The 24,175-nt window shown below is 42.9% G+C and overlaps 1 pseudogene; it reads right to left on the reverse strand.

The window, feature by feature from the left end:
• Positions 1-7,580: 7,580 nt before the first annotated feature.
• LOC110073567 (BTB/POZ domain-containing protein KCTD9 pseudogene) lies at positions 7,581-22,625 on the reverse strand (annotated as a pseudogene).
• Between the last annotated feature and the right edge of the window lie 1,550 nt (positions 22,626-24,175).

Raw genomic sequence — 24,175 nt, forward strand, 5'->3', positions numbered from 1 at the left:
TGCTTTTTGAGTGCTGCCTGTTTTTGTGAGGCTCATTTTTCTGTGTGAGGCCTAAATTTTTGTGAGAGGCTTATTTTTTGTGTGAGGCTCGACAACTGAACTGGCTGGCACTCACCCATGCCCGGCAAGTGGTTACAGACGCGTTATACATCCTTAAGGATCCTGGGTGAGTGTTTGTTTGTCCAGGTGGAACATAGCCATTATGGGTTCATCATTGTCTTCAACCCAGAAACAATATGTGGATGACCTTCTCTATTTGCTAACTAAAAATGGACACACAGTTACAAAGAAAGAGGTCGAAGATTTAGTTTTTGCCATGAAAGATGTGTGTCCCTGGGTGCCAGAAAGTGGCAAAATAAAGCTGGAAGATTGATGTAAAATTGGCTGTAACTTTCAGCATTATCCAAAAATTTCATCAAAAGTGCTTTTTACATGGTGTCAGGTCTGTTCTTGTTTAAAGGGACAGACACCCAATAACATCTTATTTGCCCAACAAGAAGCAGGCAGTTTTTCTCTTCCTCCATTACCTCAACTGTTGCCACCTGCTCCTACAGTGCATTTAGCGTCGCCACCTCGTTATGAGCCACAAAAATGCAAACCTCCTGATATTGGACTTAATGACAATGGTGACTTTGTTGCCCCTGATTTATTTCCAGCAGATAATCATGGTGAGGAGTCAGGGTCTAATTTGTTTGCTGCAAAAGTTGCTTCTCCTTTATTAGATTCAGGGGATGCAGGAAATACCACTGTTTCTGCTTTCCCTGTAACCCGTGGTACACCTGCAAAAGGAAATAATCCTGGTGTCCCGGATAGATATGACCCTTTGGAATATCAATTTATTAAGGAGTTGCAATGCAGCATTAAGGATAATGGCATTCAAGCTCCATACACCTGGGCTATCCTTGATAATTTGGCTCAAAAACGCCTTCTTCCTGCTGATTGGAAAATACTCATTAGGTCCCTTCTTCCCCCTGCCCAAAATTTGTTATGTATGGATGAGTGGTGGCAAAGAGCACAAGAACAGTTTGAAAAGAATCAAAGGGCTAACCCCAGAATTCATACTACTAGAGACATGCTTTTGGGGGAAGGAAATTTTTCCACTTCAAATCAACAACTTGCTCTAACAGATCAAGCATTGGATCAAATAGCAGACATTGTGGTAAAATCATGGAAAAAGATCCCAGTTCAGGGAGACAGTTGCTAGCTTCACTAATATATGCCAAGGCCCCAAAGAGTCCTATACTGACTTTGTGAATCGTCTTATTATAGCAATAGAATGCCAAGTTGAAAGCTATGCTGCTAGAACCATGCTTATAAAACAGTTGGCGTTTGAAAATTACAACCAGGACTGTAGGGCTGCCCTGACCTCTATCTATAATAAGCCAGAAACTTCCATAAATGACATGTTGAAGGTCTGCCAAAATGTTGGAACTCACAGCCACAAAGCTCAACTCTTGGTTGTTGCAGTTCACGTTACTAGCAACATCTTGGTAGCCGGAAAGGATGTTGGCAAAAATCATCTTGAGTTCCTCACAGCCTCTGTGACTTCTTTTGGCCTTTGCATTGCTCCTGAGAAGGTTCAAACAACTTCGCCTTATGAATATCTAGGACACAAATTGTCAGCTACAGCTTCTATACCATCTCTTCCACAAATGAAGGTACCTTTGTCTTTCATTCTCGTGGAACTTCAAAGTTTACTTGGCAACATTAACTGGGCTCGGTCATTTCTAGCCCTTTCTACACAAGAGCTTTCTCCACTTTTTGCTGCTCTCTCCAGTCACACCTCGCCTGCGGACATCATCCCTGTTACTCCCAGTATGCGGTCAGCGCTTCAATTTGTTGCTCAACGTCTTCGAATCCAAGCTGTTGACAGAGTCCCAAAGTATGGCTCTCCACTCTCCTGTGCAATTTTATCCACGCCATCACTTCCGACTGCAATCCTATATACACCCGACACCAAGGATTGTATTGCTATAGTTGAGTGGCTTCATCTTCCTCACATGCCTTCTAGGAATTTGTACCCTTGGATTGAAGCTGTTGCTGACTTGTTTTCTAAGGCTCGTTCCCGATGTTGTCAACAGTCAGGGATGGACATAAATTTTCGATGTTGTCAACAGTCAGGGATGGACATAAATTTTGTGTATCTTCCTTTTTTACAGGGTGATGTTGAGAAGCTTTTACAGACTTCCTCTGCATTTCAGGTTGCCTTCGCAGATTTCTTTGGAACTGTTCTTCCCAATCCACCGAAGGACAAGCGTTTAACCTTTCTTTCTTCTGTTTCCTACCAATTAACTACTTGTTTTTCTCTCCAGCCGTTAGTAAATGCAAGAACTCTCTTCACAGATGGTTTTCCTACCCGTGGTGTGGTGGTGTGGCAAGATTTAGAGGGTCAGTGGATGTCAAAATTTATGAATCATCAGTCATCTGCGCAGCGTTCTGAATTGGCTGCAGTGATATTGGCTTTTGATATCTTTGCTCATGATGATTTCAATCTTGTTGTGGATACCCAGTATGTTTACAGACTTCTCCTTCATTTGCCTTTCTCATACTTATTTATTTTATTATTTATTTATTTATTTAATTTATATGCCGCCCACTCTACCCAAAGGTCTCTGGGCGGCTTACAAAAATTAAAATTCAACACAATAAAATATAAAATGATTAAAATACGATTAAAATACAAATTAAAATTTAAATTGCCATCATCAAGACCCACAGTTAATGTTATTTCAATTAAAAGCCTTCTGGAACAGGAAGGTTTTGACCTGGCGCCAAAATATCATCAGTGTCGGCGCCAGGCGAATTTCAGTTGGGAGGGCGTTCCATAGTCTGGGGGCAGCTGCCGAGAAGGCCCTTTGTCTACAAGCCATCCCTCTTACCTCCTTGAGGGATGGCTCTTTCAAAAGGGCCCCCTGGCTAGATCTTAATAGCCGGGTAGGCTCATATGGAAGGAGGCGGTCCTTCAAGTATCCAGGGCCCAAGCCGTTTAGGGCTTTATATGTCAAAACAAGCACTTTGAATTGGGCCCGGACAGCAACTGGTAACCAGTGTAAATTGTACAGAATCGGCTTGATGTGCTCTCTGGCGGCCCCACCACTCACCAGCCGCGCAGCTCGATTCTGGACCAGTTGCAGTCGCCGGACCGTCTTCAAAGGCAGCCCCACGTAGAGCGCATTGCAATAATCAATACGAGATGTTACCAGTGCGTCTGTAACTGTCATGAGACTCCGCTCGTCCAGGTAGGGCCGTAGCTGGTATAATTTCCACAGCTGAAGGAAGGCGCCCCTGGCCACCGAGTCCACCTGAGCTTCCAAAGTTAGACTGGGGTCCAGGAGCACCCCCAGGCTGCGGACCCTGTCCCTTAGGGGGAGTGTAACCCCATTCAGGACAGGGAAATGGCCCTCCAACCTGTCCGGCAAAGCACCCACTAGCAGCACTTCCGTCTTGTCTGGATTGAGTTTCAATTTATTAACCCTCATCCAGTCCATTATCAGGTCCAGACACGAGTTCAGCACAGAAACCGCCTCACCTGGATTGGTGGAAAACGAGAGGTAGAGCTGAGTGTCGTCAGCATATTGCTGACTCCTCAGCCCAAACCTCCTGATGACCTCTCCCAGCGGTTTCATGTAGATGTTGAACAGCATGGGGGACAGTATTGAGCCCTGAGGAACCCCATGACATAACTGCCATGGGGCAGAGCAACTGTCCCCCAGCACCACCCTCTGAACACAGTCAGCCAGGAAGGAGCAGAACCACCATAAAGCGGTGCCCCTAACTCCCAACCCAGCCTATCCAGAAGATACCATGGTTGATGGTGTCGAAAGCTGCTGAGAGGTCCAGGAGTATCAACAGGGTCACACTCCCCCTGTCTCTCTCCCGGCAAAGGTCATCATACAGGGCGACCAAGGCAGTCTCTGTACCAAAACCCGGCCTGAAACCCGATTGAAATGGATCCAGAAAATCCGTTTCATCCAGCAGCGCCTGGAGTTGCCCGGCCACAACCCGCTCCAACACCTTGCCCAAATAAGGGAGGTTCGCCACTGGTTGGTAGTTAACCACCAGCCTTGGGTCCAGGTTAGGCTTTTTAAGGAGTGGTCGAATCACCGCCTCTTTCAAGGCGGTAGGGACCACTCCCTCTCTCAAAGAGGCGTTCACAGCCTCCTGGACCCAAGTGCGAACCCCCCTGGGAGATCTTCCAATTAGCCAAGATGGGCAAGGGTCGAGCGGCGTGGTGGTAGAACGGACAGATCCAAGCACCCTGTCCACATCCTCGGGTCTCAACAATTGAAACTCATCCATTTAAGTTTGACCTAAGCACGGCACAATGGGCACATCTTCCGATTTTGCAGTAACAGTGGAGTCCAGCCCATTGCGAATCTGAGCGATTTTTTTCCTCAAAATGAATAGCAAACTCATCACAGCGAGCTGATGAGCAGTCCGGGACCTCCACCGGATTTCCCGGTTGAAGAAGATCCCGGACCACCTGAAACAGCTCTTCTGGACAACATTCTGAGGAAGCAATGCGGCTGGAGAAATATTGCCGTTTCACCAGCCGTATTGCCATGAAATAGGCCCGATAATGGGCTCTAAGTCGTGTTCGGTCAGACTCCCAGCGGGATTTCCTCCACCTGCGCTCTAGCCGTCTCCCCTCTCGCTTCATCGCCCGCAGTTCAGAAGTATACCAAGGAGCTGTCTGGGCTCGGTGAGCAGGGAGAGGGCGCTTAGGCGCAATCGTGTCAACCGCCCGGGTCATCTCCCTATTCCATAGGGTGACCTGAGCTTCGACAGGAGCGCCGACCATATCAGACGGATACTCCCCCAGAGCATTCAGGAAACCATCCGGATCCATTAGTCTCCGGGGGCGGATCATCTTAATCGATCCCCCACCCTTGCAGAGGGAAGAAGAAGCTAATAGACTAAACTTGACCAGGAAGTGGTCTGACCATGACAATGGGGTCACGACCAGCCCCTCCACATCCAAACCACCACCTTCCAGTCCCGTTGTGAAAACCAGGTCCAAGGTGTGGCCCTTCTCATGTGTCGGGCCGATGACACATTGAGACAGCCCCATGGTTGTCATGGCGGCCATGAAGTCCTGAGCCACCCCAGTCAAGGCAGCCTCAGCATGGATGTTGAGGTCCCCCAGCACCAACAGCCTGGGAGTCCTCAACACCAGGTCCGAGACCACCTCCGTCAGCTCAGGTAGGGAGACTGTTGGTACGCAGCAGGGTGGGCGGTACACCAACAGAATCCCTAATCTGTCTCGCAAGCCCAACACACAATACAGGCCCTCAAGACCTCCTCTCAAAGGGATAGGAAGCCTGGTCAAGGAGATAGAACTCCTATAGACTATAGCAACTCCCCCTCCCCGACCCTCTGAGCGACACTGGTGCTGGACTGAGTACCCAGGAGGACACAGCTGGGAGAGGGGGACACCACCTTCCTCTCCCACCCAGGTCTCAGTAATGCACGCCAGGTCAGCACCCTCATCCAGAATTACATCATGGATGAGGGCAGTTTTATTTTGTACTGACCTGGCATTCATCAACAGCACCGTGTGGCTCGAGGGTTTGCTGATGTGGTCACCTGATACCATTTGGTTGGAGGTAGGACTAGAAGAGGGGATAGATGTAAGATATCTAACCTCTCTTCTCCCACACGGGCGTGTTCTACCCCCACCGCCATTCCTTCCCCTACCTAGCACCACCTCAATGGCTGCCCCCTCCAACGCCCTCCCCCCTTCCTGTTCCATCAGGTCCACTGTGGGTCTCTATGCAACTGGCAGAAGACAGAAACAAAAATAATACAGATAGAAAAGAGGGAAGAACAAAAAAGAAAAGAAAAAATACACTATAAAATATTAAACAAATCAAATTGACAAATAATAACTAAGCATAAACATTAGTGATGAATAAAACATTTACAATAACATTAAAACTGCATATAATAAAAACATAGATTAATCACATCAAATTAAATTGTTCTAAATTTCCCCTGATGTGATACCAATAATGTCCCTTGGAAATCCGACCTGTCAACCGGCCGGACAGGGACCAGTGGGCCAGTTCTCTCTGCCTCACAATCATCCAGACTTGTCCCCTTCTATTGATAAAGACCTCTTTTTACTGTTTTCACATTTACAGGCCTTATTGCAAAGCCGAACAGTGAAAATTGGGATAAAGTACATGCTAATTCACAAGTTTTTATCCCAATAAATGGCACAAGGAGGAGTCAGAATAGGCAGTTAGGAACACATGAAGAAGACACGAGGTCCACGGTTGAAGAAGATGAAGATGCAAATGAAGAAGAAGAAGTTAGTGAAATAGAGAAAGAACCAGAAACACAGGGTCCTAGGAGGTCTGAGAGGGCAAACAAAGGTGTACCACCCAAAAGATTTGGAGTAGGTGAAGTAAGGGTTTGTCATGTGTACATAGAACCTAGAAATTATGAGGAAGTGATGGAACTTCCTAAATTTGAAAGAAGAGAGTGGCAAGATGTCATGGATGAAGAGATGAGGTACCTGGAAAAGTACAAAGTGTTTTTTGAAAGTGAGTTGCATACAGAACATAAAGTTATAAGTAGCAAATGTATGTTTAAAGGAAAGTTATAAAATGTCTGGTTCTTGTGATAATGTAAGAGAATGTATTAAAGAGTTGGGAATGTGTTTTGTTCAGGCATAAATAATTAGGAGGGGTGTCAGGATATTTTAATTTTTGTAGGCCTGAACCTGGATTAAATATGATATTAATCAGCTTCCATAATGAATAGATGTGTGACTGCTGAGTCACTGTGACAGAGAAGAGGATGATGCAATGTCTGAAGAAGAGATGATACACAGGTGGAGAAGATGATGTAATGTGTCCAGTGATTGGACAGAAGAAGTTCTGTAAATGTATATAAGAGAACAGTGTGTACATAATGTTTTCTTCTCCTTCTATCACTTGCTGCTATCCTCTATGCCAGTTTGTCTGATCATTGCCTGCTACGCCAAAGTGCTGCCGGTCTGTATATTTGCACATTTTTTATAATACACATGTCTTGCTATAGAAGAAGAACGGGTCTGTGTCTTCAATCAATTAACTCTGCATATTTTCATGGCACGAAGCAGACAATTTGCTGCTTGGGTAACAGCCTATCCTCCATATTTTTTTCCCAGGCTTCGTGCTCTGGAGAGGACACTCCAGCTTCACCTACAGTGTCAAAACAACATGGAAAGGGATTGCCACTCTCGAATTGGCCTTCTCAGCCACACTAGATGCTGTTCCAAGTCCTCCATACAGAGCATGTTGCCATAGTCTCTCGAGACTGAAGGATGCCTAAAAAATTCTAGAGTGAGGTGGTGCAGAAGGGTCAGCATGTTTGGGCAACAACAGCAAAAACGCCAAATCCTAAAACCTGACATTTTTCACGATTCAGTTCAACATCTATTCCTATGCCCAGGAAGAGGGACGGTTGCATATCTGTGTCACTAGAGGTAGTTCCTTAGGCACCACTGAGAAACTTAATTCGGGAAAAGAGTGCCACTCCTATGGTAAAGGGAGAGGACGGCCTGCAGCATAAGTCACATTCTTCTGGACAATCTATCTGATGCTTTGAGACATGTGTAGCGGGGTCAGCATCTCTTCAAATATTGCCCCTCTCACTTTCAATCCCCTTAGGTTGGCTTCTTGTAGATCACAGGCCAAAAGATCACAGTTCTCCAAATCAGTTCCTACAAGGGTTGCTCCTCTCAGGTTACAGTTTTTCAACTTTGCATTCTTCAGATTTGCAATTCTCAGGTTGATTCTGGTCATCTGACTCCCTTCCATATCAATGCCTTTCAAGTTGGCACCTTCCAGGTTAGCTTTCGGACCCGAGGGGTCCTCAAAGTTGGACCCTTTCAGCGATGCACCCTCTGCATTAGAACAAAGCATCTTCATGCCCTGGAGGGTGGCACAATCTAGAATTGATCCAGAAAGATCTGATCTTTCCAGATTTGCACAACACAGGTTGGCATGGGCTAAATTGCATCAGCTCAAGTTGGCCATCTTGAAGTTGATGTACCAGAGATCTCAACAAGAGAGATCTGCACCACTGAAATTCAAGCCCTGACAGCGTAGCTTGGGTTTGGTTGAGGTTTCAAGCAAGAACCTGACAAATTCCTTTCAGGAGATTGAAGAATGATCTTCAGCAGGTTGTGAATTTTTAATTGCGACTTCAAGATGCTCTATTAATGAGTGAATCCCAAAGAACCTGTCTTCTTTGAGGACTCCTAGCAAATTGATGCCATCATTCACAATGAATACTCAGGACTACAGTCAATGAGGAAGGCTCCTCTGTGATCCCGCTTGTTCCCCCAGGCCTCTTTATCTTTAAACATACAAGCCAACATGCTATCAGGTTCTTTGCTAACTAAAGTGCTCCAGGTAGTTGTGAAGTACCACCCTCCAACATTGAGCAGATTTCTTAAGCCTGTCGAATAGCTTTAAGATCTTTGTCTTTAACTAAATACCTCAGTTCTGCTGGTAACACAGAATAAAACTGTTCTAACCCAATTAAATTCTTCATTTGATCTAATATGTTTACAGATTTTTGCTTCAAACACCTATTCAAAAACTGAGCCGCACACGCCCCTAACTGAGCAAATGATTCATCAGGTTTCTTATTAATTGACCTGAATTTTCTCCTGAGATGTTCAGCATCAATCCCAAATCTAGAGTACACAAGCTTTTTATATGCCTCAAAGTCTCTGGCTTCTCTAGGCATTTGAGAATATCTTTGTTCAAATGCATCCCCAATCCTAGATTTTAAAATTATCATTTTCTCCTCATTACTTATTCCAAAGTCCCAGCACACTCTTTCAAATAAGATAAGAAATGATTCTGGATTATCTCCCTGTTTGTACTGAGAGAATTTCTTCAGATCTACTGTGGATGGAATAGTACCATCATCATTATTATTATTATTATTATTATTATTATTATTATTATTATTATTATTATTATTAGTAGTAGTAGTAGTAGTAGTAGTAGTAGTAGTAGTAGTAGTAGTAGTATTTTGCACAGCTAATTCCAGTTTTTTCATCTCTGTTTGAAATTTCATTTGTCTGGCCTCAGCTCTCTCCCTCTCCTTAATCTCTAGTTCCTTTTCTCTAAGCCTGAATTCCTGTTCCAACTTCCATTTTTCAAAATCTTGGGAGTTTAGAACACCGGGTCTTTCTAAAACACTCTCATCAGTCTCCTCCTGTTCCACTGGAGCTAGAGGATCTCCATTTCCCTCCACTTCCTGAGGTAAACTTTCTGCCTCCTGACTCCCTTTTTTGGCTACGTTTGAGTAGCATGTTTAAGTTTGATTGAATTAGTTTTTATGTCTCTACTGCTTTTAAAAAGGACCTGTCTTTCTGTTGTTTATTCCAGTAACTACATTGGTCTTGCTTCACTCAGCTGCTTTCTCTGCTGCTCTCCAGTTCACAACCTTTGACAGGTTTGGGAGAAACCTGGAGGAATTGTTAAATACAGTTTTGTACTGTGCGATAAGTATTTGTAAGGATCATTACTAAAGAAACAAGCAAAGCTAGAATTTATCCAGCTGAGTAAATTGTAACAGCTGAAAGAACAATCCCAGGATTGGCTAACCTTGGGATAAAGCTAGCAGACCTAGCCCACACACTCTGTGGTGGTGTGGGTTAGTGTTGTTGTGCTGGAGTATCCTGGAAGAAGCCGTGTCTTTGTGCTGTATATTGGAAGAAGAAATCTGGCTACTGGACTGAACATATGGTATTTGACTGCTGAATTAATTTATAAGGACTTTGACTCTGATTTATGCATTGAATTCTGTGGAAACTGCTGTGTATGGCTTGGGACTGGAAATAAGGACTAAACTGTACATGTATGTATATATCCTATAAATAATACAACTATTCTGCTATCAACATGGCTTTATTGCTTGGCATCATCTCTCAGGGAAATCCTTTCGGTTAGCACCACCTGATGCATCCTGGTAATACCGCAACTCTGTCAACCTAGTTACGGTGTCTCTATGTCTGAGCAGTTCTTGCTCTCAGACACCAAAATAATTTTAATTTCAAGCATCTGCTTTTATTTTCCTTTCACCTCAGATCTCCTCTGACCTTGGCTTCCACATCCAACACTGGTCCCTTATCTCTCAGAGCCTTGGATTTCAAGCTAGCCACTGGGTCTCTCAAATCCTGAGGTAAACAAAAAAGAATTTTTCCTTAAAAGTTGGTTAACTATCTTTAGTTCACCCAGATCTGGGTTCAGAAGCCCCACAGCTAAGATTTTCCACAAAAGCTCTAGCAAGTCACCCACTTCTGCACCACAGTCCTCTGACTAAAAGGTACCCATGACTCCATAAAATTCACTTTTAAACTTTGGTTTTACTGGATTATTTCATATCCCGCCACTGGACACCAATTGTGCCATTTACCCCATGGCCCCTGCTTGTTTCACCAAACACAGAGCTCACGTGAATATCCCAACACGTCATTTACCTCGCTGCTGCCAGTTGATCTCTTTATCAGCTATGTTTCCTATGAAAAACTGAGGTCCATTCAGTACTTAACTTTGGAATAAAAACAGGTTTATTGGTTACAAGTTGTTTCAGAAATAGTTCTTAAGCACATTCTTAAAGTTACACAAAGCTTCATTATTTTCCTTTAACCATTTCTATCTTAACTAATACAGATACCACTCTGACTATTCAATTCTTAAATTCTCTCTCTGCCTCAAACCCAAACTACCTTCCTTTCTTTTCAGACCTTTCTATTTCCCTTCTCAAAACTCTGTGTCTCTAATCCCCCTGAACTAATTCACTACTCTTATATGACTCACCACTCCCTTCTGGTTTCTCTGGCTCTGCCTCCCAACAGCTCCCATTGGTATATGCAAATAACCTCATACATGAGCCAAAACAGGGTGATCACCACAGACCACTAAGAAAATCACAAACACCAATTAGTTTTTGACCCCGTACAGGTCTTCATCAGGGTGGGCACTGCAGAGCTGTGGGTGGTCAGAAATATCATAAAAGTTTCAAAAATCAAGCCAGAAGTGTTAGTTTCACAGCTTTCCCAGACACCTCTTCATTTCTTGTTAGAACAGTGGCTATCAGTCATTCGGAATCTCCTCCCCCCACTTGCCCTGTATTGAAAAACAAGGTTATTTTTTGGTGGATATCACTGGTGGATTGAAATGCCTTGTCCCCCACCACATGCAGTACTTGTACTACTCAATTCTGTTTAAGAGGGCCAGGGACCCTCTGGGCCAGATTAGGAAGCATGTGGTTGTAACAGATCCAACATCCCCCTTTCTTTTTCAGTAATGCCAGTTATCAAGGGAAATGTAGATACAACAAAATCCCTCATGATTCAGGCTAGACACCTGTGAAAACATGTGTGTGTGTATAATTAACAAATCCTCCAAGGATACTGATTGGTTTGTCTGAATTTCTCTCTCTGCAAATGGCCCAGCCACCTGAGAAATGTGGTTATCTGTGACAGAGACTTCCTTTAATCACTGTGCCATGGGGCGGTGTATAGCAGCACACTTTGCTGTATAAGTATTGCAGTCAGAGGCTCTGCTCATGACCTTTCAATCCCAGGCTGAGGGAGTCAGCTCAAAGTGGACTCGGTCTTTCATCCTTCCAAGGTCAGTAAACGGAGTATCCAGATTGCTGGAGGGAACAATGTGTACCCTGCCTAATTAGATTGTAAACCACCCAGAGAGTGCTTTAAGCGCTATGGGGCAGTATATAAACAGTGTGCATCCTGTTGAAAAGGGACAATGATAAGGAAAGACCAGCCTTAAGCTGTGAGAGGATCATCATTTCCCTGAAACCTCTTTGACTGAGTTGTTCCTGTAAGTAAGATAAACATACTTAGCTAATGATTTGCTTTGTTCATTTTTATTTTACAAGCAGGTAGCTATTTTAAAAAACAGTATTGAATTAGAATTCAGAGTTCATTTGCCCTTTTGCCTATCCAGAGTGTCAGCTACATCCCTGTGTCAGCCATGCTAATTTAGTCAGTTTAGAGGAGGTTGCACAGATGCTGAAAGGCTTGTTTTCCCTAACACACATTTGGGATGTAAGAGTTATTTAATATCAGAATAATGCCTTCCTACTTCTGAGGAATTAACCAAAGGCCACTTGTCTATGGCTCCTACCTCACAGGATTGGAAGTGCAGCCACATCTGTTTTCCACAATGAAGAACTGCAAGCAGGGGAAGGAAAATGACCATCAACAGAGCACAATCCTGTTTGTTTAACATTGGATTTAGCCCACCCGGTTATCCAACATGAGGGATCTTATGCCACTTTACCCATCCTGTCTTACAGCTCTGGTGTCCTTAATAAACTAAGCTGTCTCCACTGATACCATTTCAGTTGATAAACAGGGATTAGGAGTGCCCAATATCCTTGACCGTCTTGCACCGTCATTCCGGTCCCCAATGAAACATGGAGTAATGGGCATGTAATGATAAAGGAATGGGAGAAATTCACTGTGAGCTGTCAGGGAGGATTTTCCACCATCAGCATTAGCCGTATAATATAGTGGCAGTGGAAGGCAATGAATGTGGAGAGAAGTGTGGGGCAATCAGCAAGCTTTCATTCAGTGAGATGGAGGAGCCTGTCAAAGACACAAACAACTAATCAGTTGCTGAGGCTGATTGATATCCCTACCTGCATTCAAATCTATCATAGTGACCAAGTAATGTCTACCGTTTACCCAGTGGATGTATAAACTGGAGGTAATATATGGCATCTAAGCAAATAGATCATTAATTCTGCTTAATATGTGGGGGGCTAACTTTTAAATCTTTTTCTGGAACAGCAATCTCTCCTTCAGGTGGAGGTGGGAGGAGGGTGGTGGTGGAGGGAGAAAGGTCCACTGCAGTTGAATAGGCAGTAATGATTTCTTTTAAACTGGTTACAAATTTGCTGTCTTTGATTATATTTCTGCCTCCACCTCACACTTGTCACTTGCCTTTAAATCTACCAGGGAATTTATTAACATGTTAATTAAAATGGCTGAAGGAGACCAGAAGTGATGGACTGCTGAGGCATTTTAGCACCCCCCAGTGTACCCAGACTTGGTTCAGGTAAGCACCCCAGCCTGATTAAGTATACTTCCTGGCACTGCCACACCCCTCAACTTTGCCCTCCCCTTTTCATGCTGCTGAGTGGAAGGTTTTCAACCTCAGTATGGAGTTAATTGCGTTTCATTATTGCTTGGCTTTTCATTAATCGCACTGTGCCCCACAGAATGGCTTTAAGGTTCACTTTTCCTTTCCATCAAACACATTTGTCAAGTGATCATTTGGATTATAATTAAATGGAAAATTGAGGTTCCAACTGAAGCAAATTAGAACTGACTCAGGATTCAGCAAGAGGAAGTAAAGAGCTGACTGCCTTCTATACTGGCATAAAATTATTTTCCTTTCAGTGTCAAATTTCGAAACATATACTGTATATGTGTGTGTGTAAGCATGTGTCATCTGGAAGGATAGAAGGTACTGAAGAGCCATGTCATCTTTTGTATCCTCTGAGAGGAATGGAAATAATGATAATCTGAAATTAACCTAGGATTGGAGGGGTAAAAGCCTAGCTATGGAGATTTCATATAGATATACAGTGGTGCCTCGCTTAACGAGCGCACCGTTTAATGACGAATCCGCATAGCGACACATTTTTTGTGATCGCTAATGTGATTGCATTGCGATGTTTTAATAGACAAAACATCGCATTGCGATGATCGGTAAGCGTTTCGCTTACTGATCTTCGCATTGCGATGTTTTGGGAACAGCTGATCGGCGGTTCCAAAATGGCCACTGGGTCAACAAAATGGCCGCCCACAGCGTTTTCGCGCCCTGCCCTCGCTTACTGGGTGGTGAGAATGGGGGCCGGATGGAGGATTCCCCGCATAGCGGTGAGTTTTCCCCCAATAGGAACGCATTCAACGGAGTTTAATGTGTTCCTATGGGGTTCCCCCCGCATAGCGACGAATCCGGATAGCGACGTTAATCCTGGAACGGATTAACGTCGCTATGCGGGGCACCACTGTACTCAACGTATTTGCGCAAAGTATGATTTGTTCCTGATATTAACTTTTATGTCTCATCAATTCTACACAGTTAATGCAAATTCAGGGGTGCCATTTCTAATTCATCTTTCTTGAAAGATGATGCTGTTAAGGTGCTACATTCAATATGCCAGCAAGTTTGGAAAACTCAACAGTGGCCAGAGGATTGGAAAAGATCAGTCTACATCCCAATCCCAAAGAAAGGCAGTGCCAAAGAATGCTCCAACTACCGTACAATTGCACTCATTTCACACGCTAGCAAGGTTATGCTCAAAATCCTACAAGGTAGGCTTCAGCAGTGTGTGGACCGAGAACTCCCAGAAGTACAAGCTGGATTCCGAAGAGGCAGAGGAACTCGAGACCAAATTGCTAACTTGCGCTGGATTATGGAGAAAGCCAGAGAGTTCCAGAAAAATATCTACTTCTGCTTCATTGACTATGCGAAAGCCTTTGACTGTGTGGACCACAGCAAACTATGGCAAGTTCTTAAAGAAATGGGAGTGCCTGACCACTTTATCTGTCTCCTGAGAAACCTATATGTGGGACAGGAAGCAACAGTTAGAACTGGTCATGGAACAACTGAGTGGTTCAAAATTGGGAAAGGAGTACGGCAAGGCTGTATATTGTCCCCCAGCTTATTTAACTTATATGCAGAATACATCATGCGGAAGGCTGGACTGGAAGAAACCCAAGCCGGAATTAAGATTGCCGGAAGAAATATCAACAACCTCCGATATGCAGATGATACCACTCTGATGGCAGAAAGTGAGGAGGAATTAAAGAACCTTGTAATGAGAGTGAAAGAGGAGAGTGCAAAAAACGGTCTGAAACTCAACATCAAAAAAACTAAGATCATGGCCACTGGTCCCATCACCTCCTGGGAAATAGAAGGGGAAGATATGGAGGCAGTGTCAAATTTTATCTTCCTGGGCTCCATGATCACTGCAGATGGAGACAGCAGCCCCGAAATTAAAAGGCGCCTTCTTCTTGGGAGGAAAGCGATGACAAATCTTGACAGCATCTTGAAAAGCAGAGACATCACCTTGCCAACAAAAGTCCGAATAGTCAAAGCTATGGTTTTTCCTGTCATGATGTATGGAAGTGAGAGCTGGACCATAAAGAAAGCAGACCGCCGAAGAATTGATGCCTTTGAATTGTGGTGCTGGAGGAGGCTCTTGAGAATCCCCTGGACTGCAAGGAGAACAAACCTATCAGTTCTAAAGGAAATCAACCCTGAATGCTCACTTGAAGGACAGATCCTGAAGCTGAGGCTCCAGTACTTTGGCCATCTTATGAGAAGAAAAGAGTCCTTGGAAAAAACCTTGATGTTAGGAAGGTGTGATGGCAAGAGGAGAAGGGGACGACCGAGGATGAGATGGCTGGACAGTGTCTGCGAAGCAACCAACATGAACCTGACACAACTCCGGGAGGCAGTAGAAGACAGGAGGGCCTGGCGTGCTCTGGTCCATGGGGTCACGAAGAGTCGGACACGACTAAACGACTAAACAACAACAACATTTCTAATGGGGATCATGCTGTCTGTTCAATATGATTCACTAGATCAGTGGTTCCCAACCTTGGGAGGACCCAGAAACCCTGGCCAGCACAGCTGGTGGTGAAGGCTTCTGGGACCTGCAGTGGAAGATCACCAAGGCTGGGAACCACTACACTAGATGATTATATTATATATAATGCTGGTCTACAAATTTCACCCTTCGGAATGTTTAAAAGATGAAAAGTTATACTAGAATATGACATTGAAATTCAGATTTCTAACAGTCAGCACTCCCAATTGGTTTCAGAATTTAACAGCAAAAAAGGCCTAATATTTTTTCATCCTTTATTTAGCTTTCATCTAACAATTTTTTTAAAAAAAGATTTAATTTGATTCAGAGAAATGCCTGAAAATTATGTATCAAAAAGCCCCTAATTCAAGAGTGATTCCCATGGCTGAGGTGAAAATGAAAATGAAAAACATTCTTTTCTCATAGGAAAATGTTATATTCTGTTGTTGTTGTTGTTGTTTAAAAAATCTGACCACTTCCTGCCCTTCAAAGTTTCTGTCTAAGGGCCAAAGTGAGGCTTCAAAAAATATTCTTTCATCCTTATGAAAATACTTCCCAATGCTATACTTCTTGGTGTTAACAGCTATGTCAGTCTGACACTTCATGAAACAACACATTGTTGGAAAATAACAATCTTGCATGCACTCAAACTGCGTATCAGTGGCATTGATTGATTGATTGACTGATTGATTGATTGATTGATTGATTGATTGATTGATTGAGCTTATATGCCACCTATTTAAACATAGTCTACTCTGGGCGACTCACAAAAAACGTAATAAAAACAGTTAATATAAAATAACAGATTCCAACATCAATACAAAAAACAGAATAGATAAAGATAAAGAAAGATAATTACATAGTGACCCGGGGGGGGGGGGGAAGGCCTGTCTATATAACCAGGTCTTGAGTTGGGTTTTGAAAATGCCCAGCGAGGGGGCCAGATAAATCTCGGGGGGGGGGGGGAGGGAGCGTGTTCCAGAGCCTGGGAGCCACTGCCACTCACCTATTGGTAACTATTGGTAAAGTTTTACCAATCTCTGGCATTTGAAGCAAGCTCCAGCTCATTTTTCCTGTTTTGCTTGCATTCTCCTATTCCGATAGCCACTCTTTCTTCCTCTGACCTACAATGAGGAAGCAAGCATGGGAGAATCTCTCTTCATATGGCAGAGACTCAATTTTTCCCTTTCTTATTCTTCTGACTGCAACTACAAATGGTAAAGACATAATTATCTATTTTTAATGCTTCTAGAGTAATTTTATAGCAGCAAAGTGCAAATTTGTGTGGGGAAACCAAAGAGAGGGGTAGTGATGAGACTGGACAATTCTCTTTTACTCTGCTGACTAAAAGGAATGACCAAAATTTACCAAATGTCCCTCACAGGTCACCCAAATCTGATGTGGAGGGTCAGACTGGGAGTGCCATAGGAATTGGAAAAAAGGAGAGGATGTGGAAAGTCCTATTTTATGACAAGAAGCCCACTCTGGCATGATGCTGGATGGACTCTAGGGGAAGCATCTCTCCTAGGATCAATAACAGCTTGGGAGCAATTTCACTGTGACCACATTTTTAACACCTCTCCTGTTCTTGTATGCATATTAACCAGCAGCCTCATGATTGCTATTTAAATAGCAAAAATTAAATGGATTCATATTTTTAACATATTGTCTCGTTTAACTCTAAAGTTGTATCACTCCGTGTGCGTATTTTGAGGTCAACTCTGTACATTTTCAGAATGAAAAACCTATAAGCACATTGTTCACATTCATTGAATTTTAATTTCCACACGAGAAAAAGAGTGAGATGACTCTGATTTAGCATAGGCACTTCTCCCTAAAAGACAAAAAAATGAAATTTTCTGGGAGCACTTGCTTGCATTTATATGCATTAGGATCAACTGTACCACCCTGAACCATTCCAGACTTACCAGATTTTAGAAGCTAAGGAGGTCTGGGCCTGATTAGCACTTGGATGGGAGACCATCAAAGGAATACCAAGGATCTCCAGATAGAGCTGGAAAAGAATGTTGCATTGCCTAAAACTCTAGAGAGCCACTGCCATTTAGAGTTGGCAGTACTGGTCCAATAACCTGACTCAATATAAGGCAGCTTCCTGTGTTCTACACAAAGGATGACTCAACCACTTTAAACATGCTGTCATTTTTTTCACTATCTAGTGCTTTTCAGATTATTTTGGATTGCATCTCCAGTGCATAGCTGTCCGTTTTGGACTACTTTTTCCATAACAACTTCCACCTCTTGGACACAGCTGCCACTGCAGCTGCTACTGGGGGTTGGAGCCTAAAACATCTGGAGAGAGCATTCAAGTGAGGAAAGCTGGCATAGATAATACCTTAATATTATTCTATTACAAGAGATAGCTTTGAATACCCTCCCCATTCTCACTGCTTTCCCAATGATGCTTGCATTATAGAAGCTTGATTAATCCCAAGCATTTGGGCTTAGATGAGAGGCTGATGAGAAAAGCTGAATACATTTGCATTCCATTCCTCTAGCACTTTCACTTTATAGACACTTTTAATATATGGATATTACATCTTTAGAATGTCACCAGTTTACCAAACAGTACCTTCCTCATACTGCTTTGAGGATTACTAAAGAAGTCCATTTGGACTAAATACCTGGACGTCCATTTGGATTGAATAATTACTTCTTTTGAAGTTTGGAAGAGTTGAGCAGACACAAAAACTGCCTTGCAGAAAGTGATTTAAAAGATATTCAATATTTACAAATTCAGGGTCCAATTAATTCAGGGTCATACAATATATTTTAGTTAGAGCATGAACATGTTTGACACCCACCCATGCACCTTCTAAAACTGTAACATTTAAGGCAGGGACAGGTAAGATTTAAAGACTTCCAGTCTCCACAAGTCTTGACCCATAAGTCCCACAGAAACTTGTCATCAGCTATGATAGATGGGGCTGATGAGAGTTTTAGGCCAAAATATATGGCAGGCCAAAGTTTCCACACCTCTTTTTGAAAGTAACTGCATAGTTGGGGGTGTTGATGCTGTAAGTCTTTTATAACTCACATCAAACTACACAATATTCACAGGATGATTTTACAAGGCAGCACTCACACAGTTGGTAAAGTACATCTGTTCATCATGACACATTATATCTGTCTGTTTTGGTTTCAGCAAGATTTGTTTCATGGTTGGTCATTGAAAGGTGGAGCTAGTCAAATTTACAAATTACAAATTGAATTGTCAGGATATCTCTCAAGAAATCCTATTGAAAGAGAGAAAATGAGTTAATTGAAGGAAACTCCCCTCCCTCTCCAGTATCGTTGTTGTCGTCATCTTAGAACTGCAGAGCTGGAAGAGAGTCTATGGATCATAGAGTCCAGCGTAACAAGGAGGCACAGTGGGGAATTGAACTCCCAACCTCTGACCTAAATCACTGAGCAGTTCATTTTTAGATGGACCCTGAGCTTCGTAAGTGTGAGGCAAGTTGAGGTGGGACACAGTGATTTGCCCAAATTTGGTCAACAAACTTCGTAAGTGAGGAGATCTTTGCATTGTCAGTATCCAGTGGAATGGTGGAGAGTGAAAGGAAATGCCCATGCTTAATTTTTGTTGCCAAGATAAAGCAATAGAGAGGGGCCAGAACTGACCCAGCCATTAGGCAGATTGAGGCAGCTGCCTCAAGTAGCAGATGCTGGAGGGACACTAAACAGTTGCAAGAGGTTGGAGGGCATTGCTGTATGTGCTACACAGTTTTTCCTGTGACATGGCAACTACCCTGCTACAGGTCAAAATTGCTGAAGTAAGATTCAGTAGCCAGTCCTCTCAGTGTCTCTGGAATAGAGTGGAGGCCATCTTGTTCTTTGCCTCAGGAAACAAAATGTTGCCAGCTGCCCCTTGGGTGTATGGTGTTACAGAATATCATTTGTTATTGCTATTTTCATAAAAGAAGTGGTGTTTGTGGCACCTTCTGTTTCCTCTGCCAAAATATATTGGGTGGCTTTGGGTACTATGCAAGCTATTTTGGTTGTTTGTGGAAGGAATAAAATGCTGGTTTGCCTCAAGCAGCATGCCCTTTCTGCCTTAGACAGAAAGAAAAAAAACCACATTGGGTCAATCCTGATACATGGTCTGCAATAAGGGCTGGAACAGAGTTGGGTAAAATAGGTGGCAAACTACAACTGTTTCTTTAATACAGATGTCACAACATACCACCCATGTGATTCTGATAGCTCTTCAGCACTTCCATCACCCCCCCCAAGCCAAACCAAGAAGAAGGAGCTTATAGAAAGGAGAAAACATGCATAATGAAACCTTTCCCTTAGAACCGTTGCAACAGCTTGCTTTTTTGGGAAGTGGGGAAAATTTTGAGATTTCATTCATTTTGAGTTCTTTTAGGGCAGTGCCTCATTCATTTTAGGGTCTTTTGAGTTCTTTACCTTTCATTAAATATGAGGGGGACTGGTTCTTTGGGGTTCTTTCATTTTGGCTTTCCCTATTTGCATTCTATCTGGCACTTGTCAAAAAGCCCTAAAGAACTCTTCTTAAATTACTCTAAAAAGGCAGGGGCAAAACAAGCAGTGTAGAATCAACTCAAAACCCCCAAAGAACCCTTAAACACTACTTCCAAAAAGCAGTCAAGGCTTTTGGTAAATTAACAAAACCAACATAAAAAATGCTGCCCCTTTTCCCCAAAACTAGGTAAAGCAAAGAAACAAATAAAGGCAAAAAATACAAAGCCCCTCCCCAAAAAACCTGCTGATAATATGGGGAGATTTCTGTCTCCCTGCCAGTCAGTGTCTCTAATTGCAAAGGCTGTCTTTCAGAAATTAAACAAAAGAACACAAAAAAATCAAAGTCCTGTAAAAAAATTCATGTTTTTGTCCATGTTTTGGGTTAATCCAAAAGTTTCATTCCTATAAGGAACCTTTGGACTGGTTATATACTTGGTCGCCACTTAGTTAAATAAAAGCTTGGCCTACTTACAGGTAATTCTGGCAGAACATGCTTCTATTCAGCTAGGTGTTCTTAAGAAATTCTTCTGTCTTTATGAATTCCAATATAAACCAATCTGGTCCGTGCACAACCTAGTTGAATGTGTAGATAGAAGCAGAGCTATCCACTGGCTGTTGGGCTTCCTAAACATTTGACCCAGCTCTGAACCAGTTCTTATCTAAAAAGCCATATCAAAAGACTTTAAGATAGCATACTTAAAGAGAATACACCTCTAGAAATGCAAACATTGACAGAAAATATATTTAGATATATGTATCTAAATATCTAGTGTGATTTTTATAGATTTTTTAAAAGAGGGCCAATTAATAGGGCAACAGGATATGGAACAAACCTATGAGTGAACATGAATGTTACAGGGAGCAGAACAGACTGATTCACCCATGTGTGTCCTGAACACAAAAGTAAAAAAAGGAAGAAAGATAGCAGTTGTAAGCAACATTTCAGATGTTTTATTATGCATTAAAAGCTGCAAGGGAACACAAAACTTAAAATCAGGTTTACATGCCAGATATTAAATTAGCCTGCAGTTGTGCCCCACCTGACCTGGGATTAAGTCCCATCAAATATAATAGAATTTACTTCAAAGCAGACTTGTACAGAAGTGCACTTTTGCTAGCTTCCTGAGATCATTTTCCTATCTATATAGGGTATTCCTGTACTACTATATTTAAGAAAACAGGGCCATCATTTCTTAACACAATTACTCCCTTTTGTTATTAGCAAATGTGCCTTATTCTCATATACTGAACAGCTCTAATCTAAATTGCCTCTTGCATTGTGCACTATTTCCCTCGCCTTGAATTTCAATTGCTAAATATTTTGCCATCTGCTGAAAAAAAGAAAATGAGAAAACTCTTTGTGGTGCACATATCACAAAATTTAGCACAGTTCAACTTCTTTCATTATATGCTGTGTAAATCTTTCTTGGAAAGGTGAACAGTTTTGCTACTAGAAGAAATATAAGCCTTTGAAAACTGTCTCCCAGCTTGCAAAATGCAGTATTTATGGAACAATTGCCATAACAATAGATATTTAGATATTGTAGTGGTTCACTGGTTTAACCTATCAAACTTTGGCAGTCAGTTATTGCTGTGTCTATTAAGGGCTTTTAAGTTAATTACCCACCATCTGACAGGGTTAATATCATAAGCATTCTGATCTGTTATTTAGTAGTTCTGCTTTGTTACTTAAATTTCCTGACACTTGAGACTGTAACTCATGGTGAGAGTGAGAGCTCTAAATCTTGGGCCAGAACTATTGCTCCCCTAAGCCCCAGAATAAAGACGCAAGACAACGATTCTTTGGATTTTAAAATGGGCCACACTTTATTGAAACCAAATCAATTCAATCAATAAGCCAATCCAAAACTGAGGGGGCCTGTGGTAGTGCGGGGAAATAACTCCATGTCATCCAATGATTCCATATCAGTCAATGGGCGAGTCCCCGGCCCCCAGGTTCCAGCTGTCTAACGACCGGAGGAACCTGTAAGGCCGCAATTAAACACCCCGGACCCTGAGCCATCTATATTGATGACTCCCGGTCCGAAAGTGGCCCAGCACATCAGCTGCTCCCGACCCTGTGATCGCACGATCACCAGGGCCGTGAGGAGCCACGCGCTGTTGGCTTTATCGTAATTATAAAAGGGGGGACACACCGAGACAACCAGTTATTCCCGCACTACCCGCCAGTGTGACCGAAGATAAACCACCCTAAAGTGCCAACCAAGAAACCCTTTTCCAGTGTGGGATAGGCGAAAAATCCCCCCATCCACGGCCAATCAGGATGGGGATCAAAAATTCCTATCCGGCCCCAAAAAGGCGACCCCCAAAACACACTAGAAAGAGGGTGGGCGGGTGGGTGCCAAAGCGAAAGAGCAACCTCATAAAGCAGCAGCTTCCTTATATAGCATCCAGCCCCAGTCACCTGTCATGTGGCCCCGTTGTTTGCCTCTTCCGGGGGCCAGGTGAGCAAACGCCATCGCCCAGTTCGAGGGCGCGAAAATGCACCCCTCCTGCGCGCGAGGACATTCTGGTAGTTCTTACACAAGGCTCTGGGACAAAATTATAATGAGATGAGCCAAAATTTGCCTGAAAAGAATTCTCTGATAATTTTTTTTTACACATATACCCAACTGTTAAAGAAGTTAGCGCCCTGGAAAATATTCAACCAAACTGCCCCCCCAATGTCATAATGAATTTTAAAAGTGAAGGATGTCTTGTTTCACCATGGATACAAGCCCCTAATAATTTAACGCTGTTGGAGGAAACGAAGGACTCTCCTCCAGAGTTCAAAAGGCTATTTTGAATGACAACTCCCAGAATTTCCCAATTAGCACAGTCACTGGTCAGATTTAATTGGTAATTTCCAACATGGAGATTGTGTTGTATTTCTTGGCTGTATAGATGTTACAGAGGAGCCTTAAAAAAAGAAGTGGCAACTTCAATTCAGCACTATTAAGCACACAGGGATTCAAAGCCAGGCCTTTCAGAGGTAAGCACTCAGTACCTTGGGCCTGGATGGACCAATCAGCCGACTTCTGTTTTTCTGCACATTTGATTTTTTTTTTTCAATTTCCAGTTCTTTCCATCCCAATGTATAAAGACACTTGTGAATTTGGGCAAATTATCTGAAACAAATTGAAACGGAATTTTCCTCAATTTTTCCCCCTAAATCAGAGGTCGAAGAGAGATTATACCAAATGCCTCCTTGTCTTTTCAGGGAGAGAAGATGTGGCCATTAGGATCCGACCTGCAGAGCAGAGTGGGGTTGACTATGCATCAGCAATACAATTCTTCACCATTACGTACATTTCTGTGGATGTCTTCTGCCTGCTATAGGCTTTGGAGTGTATAGCTCAGGTAATCTCTCAGTGTGACATTGCCTTGTGGCCTATAGAGTAAGAGAACCATTTCCCAAGGTATAGTTTCTTAAAGAAATCAGGCTCAGTGTAATCCCTTCCAGAAGGGAAGGACGTTTCAGCTGTGTGATCTCACTGAAGAAAGGTTCCATAACACCCTGGCAGTGTTTAGGCAATCTAATAGTTTATAATACATGTACCTTGGCTTACTAAGCCTTTCTCTTTTATCACCTAAAAGTCATTTAAAGCACTGCCAGTGAAAGACAGAAAGAGGCAGACAAAAGGAAGTGGATAGAAAACACAAACTAGCCTCTGATCCCTTTGAGGCCCCTCTAATTATTCCATAAGCCCTTCTGCTAGAGTAAGTATCCACTCTCTGGAAGGATTTGACAAAGATGGTTAACCTTTCCTTCCTGCCCATTAAACTCTTCTGCAGCTGACCAGTTAAGGGCCCTGGTGGCACAATGCATTTCGAAGTAAGCAAGAGATTTTCCTTTCCCTCCGGCCCACTGACACCAGCAGGAAAATAGCTGTGGAACAGCAGCTTTATTTAGCTCTACTGTGCCTCAGATGAGGTTACATGAGTTAAAGGGAAACCAGTTCCTCTTTTTAACTAAAGGACTCTGTGTGTGTATGTGTTGGTGTGTGTACATGTATGAATGTTTATACAA

Source organism: Pogona vitticeps, chromosome 2 (genome assembly GCF_051106095.1).
Source record: "Pogona vitticeps strain Pit_001003342236 chromosome 2, PviZW2.1, whole genome shotgun sequence".
NCBI lineage: Eukaryota > Metazoa > Chordata > Lepidosauria > Squamata > Agamidae > Pogona > Pogona vitticeps.